At 34.2% G+C, this 9,165-nt stretch overlaps 1 pseudogene; it reads right to left on the bottom strand.

The window, feature by feature from the left end:
- The window catches only part of LOC101576814, a 28,629-nt pseudogene extending 23,167 nt beyond the window's left edge, over window positions 1–5,462 (bottom strand).
- Between the last annotated feature and the right edge of the window lie 3,703 nt (window positions 5,463–9,165).

Raw genomic sequence — 9,165 nt, 5'->3', positions numbered from 1 at the left:
TCTCTCTCTCTCTCTTCTTTCTTTCTTTCTTTCTTTCTTTCTTTCTTTCTTTCTTTCTTTCTTTCTTTCTTTCTTTCTTTCTTTTGCAGAATCAGGACTGAACTCAGGCCCTTGCGCTTGCCAGGCAAGCACTTATTCTACTAAGCTATCTCCCCGGCCCCTGATGCTTTATATTTCTTGTAAGGTACAATATTAATTTCAATTTTCCTATGTTGAATTTGATTTTATTTCTTACACATATTTTTTCTCTTATATTCATCTGTCTAGCTACTGGGGTTTGAATATCACCCAATTTAACATGAACTAAAAATTTCATTAACAGTTTTCAAACCCTTACTGCTGGTGGTAAATGAGAAAAATTTTTCTTTTCTTTGTTTAATAAGTACACAATGTTTTTCTTATTATTTTCTTTGTAGTCTTTAACATAGCTTTTCCATATAATTGTATGTTATAGTGGCCCATTCAAATTTTTATTATGAAACACATAAATGTTTCCAAAATCAGGATACATTGTGTTTTCATTAAATCCTGTACTATTTCTATCTTTACTTTTTATTTGTTTATTTATTTATTCATTCATTTATTTATTTTTTGCAGAACCGAGGGATTGAATTCAGGCCGTTGAGCTTGCCAGGTAAGTACGTATTCTACTGAACCATGTCCCCTGCCCCAATCTTTACTTTTTAACAAAATTAAAATTGCAAGAAATTTTATATTCCCTAATAGTGAACAAAAGTTGTTCTGTCTTTTGAGTTGTTTTCTTTATCTTTCAATTTTTTTCTTGATTTTCATTTGCTCGCTCTGGAACTGAAACATTTTTTTGTGGTAAAAGACTATGGCTCAGATAGCATGACAATTTGGTTCTGCTTAATCTTGAGCAGTATCTTTAATAACATTCTGAGAAAATTTTATTTAGTTGATTTTTATAATAATATCTTTGGTATGAAGGAAACCCTGGTCCTTTTGGAACTTAAAATATCCTTCTGTAGTGGAAAAAAAAACTAGCATCTTTACTGAACTTAAAAAAAAAGTTGGCAATATACTTGTTTCTAATTTTTCACACACATTGTGTTTATTATTTATCCCATGACCCATTGTCTTTCTTTAAGCTATTTTTTCTAAAAAAAGAAATTATATTTTTTAAATTCCTCATGCCTATTTTAAATTGAAATAAGTATTTTCAGTATTAAATTTTCAGATGTGCCTGCAGTCCACTTTTCTTTTTTAGGCTACTTGGAATAATTTTGCCTAAAGCAACCTCCTTTTTATTGTTTACTTTCCAACATTAAAAACTTTTGCATTTGCACTTTATATTCCTCCCCTGATGCATATATATATATATATATATATATATATATATATATATATATATATATATATATATTATGCAGGAAGAGTTTTTTGAGAAAATGAAAGTCTCTGAGAGGGATGGATATATATTTTTAGGTAATAAAAAACATCAATTTAAAAATGTTGAAATTTGTTTCCTACCCCAAAAAGCTCTAATGGAGTAAGAAATATCTCAGAAGGGAAGATATCCAGGACTTGTTTAAATATAAAGATGGTAACTCAACTTAGTTTTACTCTGTGAAAACTTTATCATTTTAGTTATTGACTATCATTTTATTATTTGTTATCCTTTCCATTATTGATATGTTTTTGCTTTTTTGATATCAAGGTAAAGAAATCTTTTCCAAAAAGTCAAATAATTTAGATTATTTCAGTCCTCAAGAATACAAACAATTATTTGATCACAGAGTCACTTGAATTTCTTAACTCTTTGTTTTAAACAGGTACTTGCTTATATTTATGAAAACTTTATTTCTATCAATTAATGTTGGTTTCTTCAAAACTTAAAATTAAAACTAATGGTTTTTTTTCTGAGGCAACTAACCTCTTTTAAGTCATATTTTTTGGATAGTTAACAATTTAGAAAACAGGTACTTGAAATACGCTGTCTATTCTATTGATCCAAGTGAAAAGGAAGATTTCCTTTTTGTCAGAATGATACATTCCCAGGTTCTCTTTGTTTAGTTCCCTGATTCTAGCTAGGATACACTCCATTCAATTTCATGAACTAAGGTGCATTAAGTTTCAAGTTAGTGAGCATGTTGCAAGAGCCTCCTCAGGCAGTCTTCCCTGTGCCTTGTGAATGTAAAAACTTTCAGAATTCATGGCTTAACAGAAGAGGTAAATCCAGTCATGTGGATTTGCACGTGTTCCTCAAATCATAATGCATCTCTCTCTGCTTAACTTTCTCCACACATACAACCATTTTGCTGGGTAAACTTCAACGCAAGGCTACATTGGTGTTAACTGAATCTAATCATGTTTATCTTATGAGATTTTAATTGTTTTGATAAAAGTATGATACATTATGCATTCTGCCCAAGATTAATGATCATCTATGAAGTACAGCATAGTTATCACATTAATTATGTGATATATTATCATTTATCACATTTTATCATACTAATTCATTAGTGAAAATGCAAGAATTTCTATGTTTCTAAAATTTAAAAATTTCTTAAATTTATTATGGTATTGATTGAAGAACCATTCATGTGGCTCAGAAAATCAAAATTATGAAACATAGGTAAAAAATAATTATCCTTCAACCCGTATCTCTCAAGTACCTGATTAATTTCCATATAAAAACTAAAGTTATCCCTCTATATTTTAGATGAATATTATTGGCATCTATATAAGAAAGTACATACACATGAGTCTCCTTTTTGTATTTTTATAATTAATGGTGGAATAATATAACTATACATATGGGAAATAATTATTTTGCTCATCCTTTTACTATGATGCAATATTCAGCTGTACTACTAGTCTCCTATTAATGATTATGTGGATTGTTTCTGAAACCATATTGATACAAACAATGCTACACTGAATAACTTTAAATATAAATTATTTGTACCCATATGAGTTGAAAATAGTGACTACTGAATAAATATTTAGCCTTTATGTACTTACATTAGATACTTTGCCTTATAATTCAGGAGGTTTGCCTTTTACTAAGTCAAATTTAGTATTTTCAATAAAACATGCTGCTATTGAAAATAAGAAGTGATAATTTTCTGAACCACGTTTTGAAAACAAAATGTAATTGCCACTTTAATTTATTAAAAAAAGAAAAGCTATTTTATATTAATTTTATCTACTCAACTATGATGGCATGAAAATTATTAATAAAAGAAATTTCTGGAACTTTTTTCTGTAGTGGACCAAAGGATCAATGAAAGAGGTAAAAAATTTCTTAGTTCTAAATCTTGTCTCAGTAGTTATGAAACTGGATCAGGCGAGGTTTTGTTTCTACTGTTTCCCAGGATTGGGGCTCACTTTGGGAGAGAAAGCCAAGCATTCATTTGTAGCTGATTCTGTGATTGGTGCGGGGATGGAATCCTGAGTCCTCTCTTCCTATAATCACGTTCTCGTTACCTTATGCCCGTCAAACCTGTGCCTTCCTGGCACTTGTGCTTGACTGGAAAACATACATTGTGTACCCTGGTGAGAAAGGACTTTAGTATCTTGCAATGTGGGTCCTTTCAGTTGACACTGCCTGTTTCTTCTTGAAGTTGTGCAAGCTTAAAAAACAAAGTGAGGAGAGAAGCTATGAGCAGAGTTTTGTGCCACAGCATATCTGGCGTGAAGGGTGTGGAACGCCAGACTGTGGGTTGATGGACTCCTTAGGAGTAGTGGAGCATTTTGTCAAAGCTCATGCTTCAGTTTAGTCACAGTTTAATACAATCCAAGAAAGAAAGCTTCGGAATGAAATTATGTACACTCAGCCTGCACTTTGCATGAATTTCCTGGCTGGCTCCGCTGAACAATAGTTTATTGCCATGCCTCCCTTTGTTGTATAAGCTCAACATTTTCTCTCTCCCACCAGCTTCCAGCCAGCCTTCCCTGGAAATGTGCTGCAGCTCTGTGGTTTGCCACTGTGAGACTTTTTCTGAATTTTTTTTCTCTAAAGTCGGTTTTTCCTTGGGTTTTGAAGGTTTTACTTTAGAGAGAAAAACAATAAAAACAAGGATTCAGAATTTTAAAACACGATGGAAAAAAATTAACAGTGGTTTGTATGTTGCATGTTGTTATCTTCAAAGTAGTGGCTCAGATTATGAGATACAGGTATGCAAAATTGAATACAGTCCAGTTTTGCTTAATATCTTTTATTTTTTAGATGTTTAGTATTTCTAGTGTTTGTTGTAGAAATGAGCAGCCGTGTTTGTTCTTCTTGTGGATTACTTACATATTCAACTTCAGATTATGACTTGTTTAAATGTATTCATTTAGATGATGTCTATAGGAAAAAAATACTACAGTTATGAATTTAATTTTCATATTCAGATAATTAAATAGGCAAATTAGAGACATGGTAAATGATGAGCAAGTAAGGAAAATCCTGTATAGATCAAAAATAAACATAAAAAACACAATTAGAAAAATAAAAACATTTGCTTGAATTCTCTGCACTGCATGAAATAGCATTTTTATGTGGACTTATACCTGAAAATGATGGCGAACTCTCTTGTGTCATGTAAGGCCTTTAATAATTAAGCATAATCATTTTCATGCAAATGAAAATAGCATCTGGGCTGAGGATTAAAGCACCTGCAAACAGGCTTAGGGGCCAGAGGTTCCATCCCCAGGCTTGTGGTGCCGGTCCGGCCCCAAGGGCTTGCTGAGATAGCAGTTGAGACTGGGTGTGGTGGCATGTGCCTGCAATCCCAGCTCTTGGGAGGCTGTGAACAGGTGGACCACTATGAGTCTGATCTAGTAGTGAGACCGTGAACACCCTGTAGACCCTTCCCTAAAATACAAAAGAAAAAAGAAAAAGAAAAAGAAAGAAAGAGTACCTGTACTCACACCCAAGCTCCCAGATTACAGGAAAGAGGACGCCTCTTTCTGTTCCCCAGCAGCACACTGACATTAGCTTCCTTTCTGCTGCAAGCTTTGGTGCCCAGCAGGGCTGTGATTCAGAAGTCTGAGCAATATTCAAGTCTGGAGAGTGAGTCTGTGAGCTGGCTTCTGTACATGGCCTGACATATAACAATGGCCCTGCATCTTTAGATCAGTTATACTACAATCTTAAATGTTCATACTATGCAACTGACAACACAGCAGCAAAACACGTGAAGCAAAAACTTGAAGAGAAAAGTAGATAAATACACAACTATAAGGCCTCAATAGCCATGTATTATATTCTTAAGTGTAACATAGGAACTATCACAGACTTGGTGTCAGTTTATTGTGTCACTGTTCTGAAGGCCAGAAGCCAGAAGCTGAGAACTGGAAAGGGTGGACTTCCTCTGCAAGCTGTAAGTAAAAATTGGTTCCATGCCTATTTTCCAGGCATTGTCGCTGTCAGCAATTGGAGTTTCTCGGGGTGCAAACAAATCCGTCCAGCCTCTGTCCCCTTCTTCACATAACTTTCTGTTTTCTCTTCCCATGTTTCAACTCTCTCTCTCCACTTCCCTTTTATAAGAACACCAGCTATTGAATTTAAGGGCCAGTAATACTCAAGATGTTGTCCGCTTTAGATGTTTTGCCTAATTTCACTAGGAAAGAATTTTTATTTTATTTTATAAATAAGGGCATTTCACATTCAGAATTTTGAGGTAAAGCTGTCGCACAACCTATTACAACCCACATATCAGCAACTGATGGGAAAAAAATAAGTAAGCCCACAAGCAAAAATTGGAAAGAATGTGGAGGAATTTACCATTGCTATCAAATGTACAAAATGTTGACGGCATTTATAGAGCGTTACCCCCAACAAGAGCAGAATACCCATTAGTGCGAAGCATTCATTGAATATATTCCAAGACAAATTATTTCTCAGACATAAAACAAACTTTATAAAGTTAAAAGGCACTGGAGACCCCCACAGCTTCTGGTGAGAAGAAGCAGCGCTTCTGTCGCGGGCCGCCCTCCCACGCTGGCACCTCGCGGAAACCTGTCAGCCTCAGGAGGACGCCACTTTCTTCAGTTTCTCGGGTATTCCCCTACAGCAGTGCAGCGCACCACTTCAGGGCCAGCTCTTCTAACTACATGCTGCTCAAACACATGCACGCTAAACAAAATACTTTTGAACAATTTATGGGTTAAAGAGGAAGCCCCGCAGGAAATTTAAAAGGCTGACTGAAATTTGAAACAAACTCAATTCCTGGAACATAGCTAAAGAGGTTATCAGAGCAAAACTTATAACACTAAACACAAATTAGATAAGAGGAAAAGTCTCAAACCAAAAATTTAAATTTGAGTATCAAGATATTGGAATTAAATGGCCAAATCAAGCTGAAAGCAAGAAAAAGGAAAGTAGTAAAAGAAAACTATACCATAATATCCTTTGTGGATATGTACAAAATACTTGGAAATATAATTCAGCAACTCATAAAAGAACATGATCAAGAGAAGACTATTTAAGATATGTAAAATGCATTCAGTATATGAAAACTAAACATTATAACTCACCATATTATCTGAATGAAAAACAAGAATCTGAGGATAATTGATACAGAAAGAGCTTGGTAAAATTTACTATTTATAAAAACATCTCAGAAATACAGGGAGAGGAAATTCCTCCCTTTCATGATGAGAATGTATGGAAAAACTATAGCTAAAATTACACTAAAGTCTGAAAGTTTCCTTTCTTAGAACAGAAGTAAGACAGGATAACCAATTTTATGCCACTTATTTGAGAATAGCCCTGGGATTTCAGCCAGTTCAATAAAAGCACGCAAGATAAAAGCATTTAGATAAGGAAGAAAAATTCTACTATACTCTCTCTATGCCATGATTGTCTGTGTAGAAATAACAAGAAGCCCAATACAAAATCTCTAGAATTAATAAGTTTGTCAGGGTTTCCATATATAAGAAAACATAAGACTCTGTTTTATTTTTGTGTATTAGCAAAAAGCATGTGGACACCAAAATTAAAATATTATTTATAAATCACTAAGAAATCTTGAGGCATAAATTTAACAACATGCGTAAAACTTATACACATATTACAAAACACTGATGAATTAAATTGAAAATCTAAATAAATGAGAAATACATCATATTTATGTATTAAAAGACTGAATATAGTGGAGGCATAAATTCTTCTCAAATTTATATAAAAGTTTAGTATAATTTATACGAAAATTTCAGAAATTTCTTCTCAGTATAGACAAAATTACCGTAAAATGTATGTGGTAGCTAAAAAGAGTTTAAGTAGGTAAAGATTTTTTTAAAGAAAATAAAAATAGAGTATTTGGTATCAAAGAATTCAAGATATTTTTATGTAGTTATAGAAAGCAAGACTGCATGGTTTTGGAAGGAGGATGGATACATAGATCAACAACAACAACAACAACAAATGTAGAAAACCTAGAAATAAAACACCCAAGTTTGTCCAGTTGATTTTTAACTTGAGAAAAGACAGCCTTTGGAATAAGTGCTGCTTAACTAATTAAATATCCATAGGTCACAAAATGGAATCTCACCTCAAACCTCTCATCTCATATAAGAAGTAACTCAAAATGAACAATAAACCTAAATATGCAACTAAAACTGTAAGACAGTAAACATGACCATGTTTGCTGCTGTTGTCCTTTGCACCAGGCTAGGGATCCACAGCTTGGCGTATGTACACTACATGGCCTATTAGTGAGCTACTTCTGTAACACTGAATGTGTTTCATGAAACTATCAACATTTTTATTAAAGAGTACACAGGGAAATCAAGATCCAGGAGTAAACCAGTAATTCTTAGATATTACCTGATTTTTCTTAGATATGATACCAATTCACAATGTATTTTAAAAATGCTGAAGGAAAAAGGGAAGGAGAGAAGAAAGGGAAGCAAAATAAGCTGCGCTGCACACAGTGCCAGCTCCTCACAATGCATGTAATCAAGGACTGCATGTATATAATAACAGAAAGTTTTACAAATGAAAGCATTAGGTAGGTGCTGCTAAATCCTGATCTACGTGATGATGTTCTCTCATTTACCTCTGCTTCAGTAGCTGTTTTGTTAGTTGTTTGTGGTTGTTGTCGATTTGTATTTTGATGACTCAGTGTTGCCTTGCACTTTGCCACTTATTCTGTCATGAAAGAGAGAAAGGAAGCAGAGCGTGGGCAGGACTCTGCCGTCAGCTTTGCTTCTAGTTTGGTCCAGATCTCATTTTATATGGAGGTCGGAAAATTCCTCTTTGGTTTTATTCGCAAGGACGAACGTTTTGATGGTGTTTTGTTTCTCATAAGTAATTCCTGTCCTGCCTGCCATACATCTTTTGTGTTTGTCTTTGTCTTTGCTCCATGGACAGTGCCTTGTTCTGAATTTCTTCACTCGACAAATATTTATTAAGTATAAATAAATATTTAGATGTCAGGATCAGCAAGGCAGACAGTTTCACCCTAGCAAATAGTTGAGATTCTAGTGGGAGAATCAGGCAACATCCCAGACAAAAAAGAGACTCCTGGTGATGAAATGTTCTATGAAGAAAATATGTCACAGTGGGATGGTAGAGTGGGATGTCAGGGGCGCTGGTGTTTAGACAAACCTGAGAAGAAGTCTGCTTAAGGAGAGTGTTTCACTGAGCCCTCTTCAGAAAGGACAGTCAGCAAGGACAGTTCTTGGAGAAGACCATCCTTAGCTTTGTTGGCAGTGATTACAGAAGGCTTAGGATGCTATTTGTTTGTAAGGCTTAGCTTGTTAGAGAAGATGTGTGCACTGTGACTGGGGAAAGAGGTGGCGTATGCTATGAATTTGAAGAGGTAACAGGCACTAGGTCAACTAGGGTCTTGTAAGCAATAAGTACAAATTTTATTACAAGTGCATGAAATCCATTAGAATATTTTCCATAGGGATCATGTGAATCAATTTTATTTATTTATTTATTTTGTGGAACCAGGGATTGAACTCAGGCTCTTGAGCATGCCAGGGAAGCGCTTATTCTACGGAGCCATCCACATGGCCCCTATTTTATTTTATTTTTTATTTATTTTTTTTTATAATTTTACTGATAAACAAATAGCAATCAGACAGTTACAAATAAAATTGGTAGGACAATTTCAATAATTAACACATTGCATACATTCTTCCTAGAGCTTAATTGCTGTACAAGATGCAGACATGATATGCTATTTACAAACACCATTAGAACAA

Source organism: Octodon degus, unplaced genomic scaffold, assembly GCF_000260255.1.
Source record: "Octodon degus isolate 3935 unplaced genomic scaffold, OctDeg1.0 scaffold00009, whole genome shotgun sequence".
In the NCBI taxonomy this organism is placed as follows: domain Eukaryota; kingdom Metazoa; phylum Chordata; class Mammalia; order Rodentia; family Octodontidae; genus Octodon; species Octodon degus.
The sequence above is the reverse complement of the archived record's forward strand: the minus strand, read 5'-3'. Positions and strand labels throughout refer to the sequence as shown.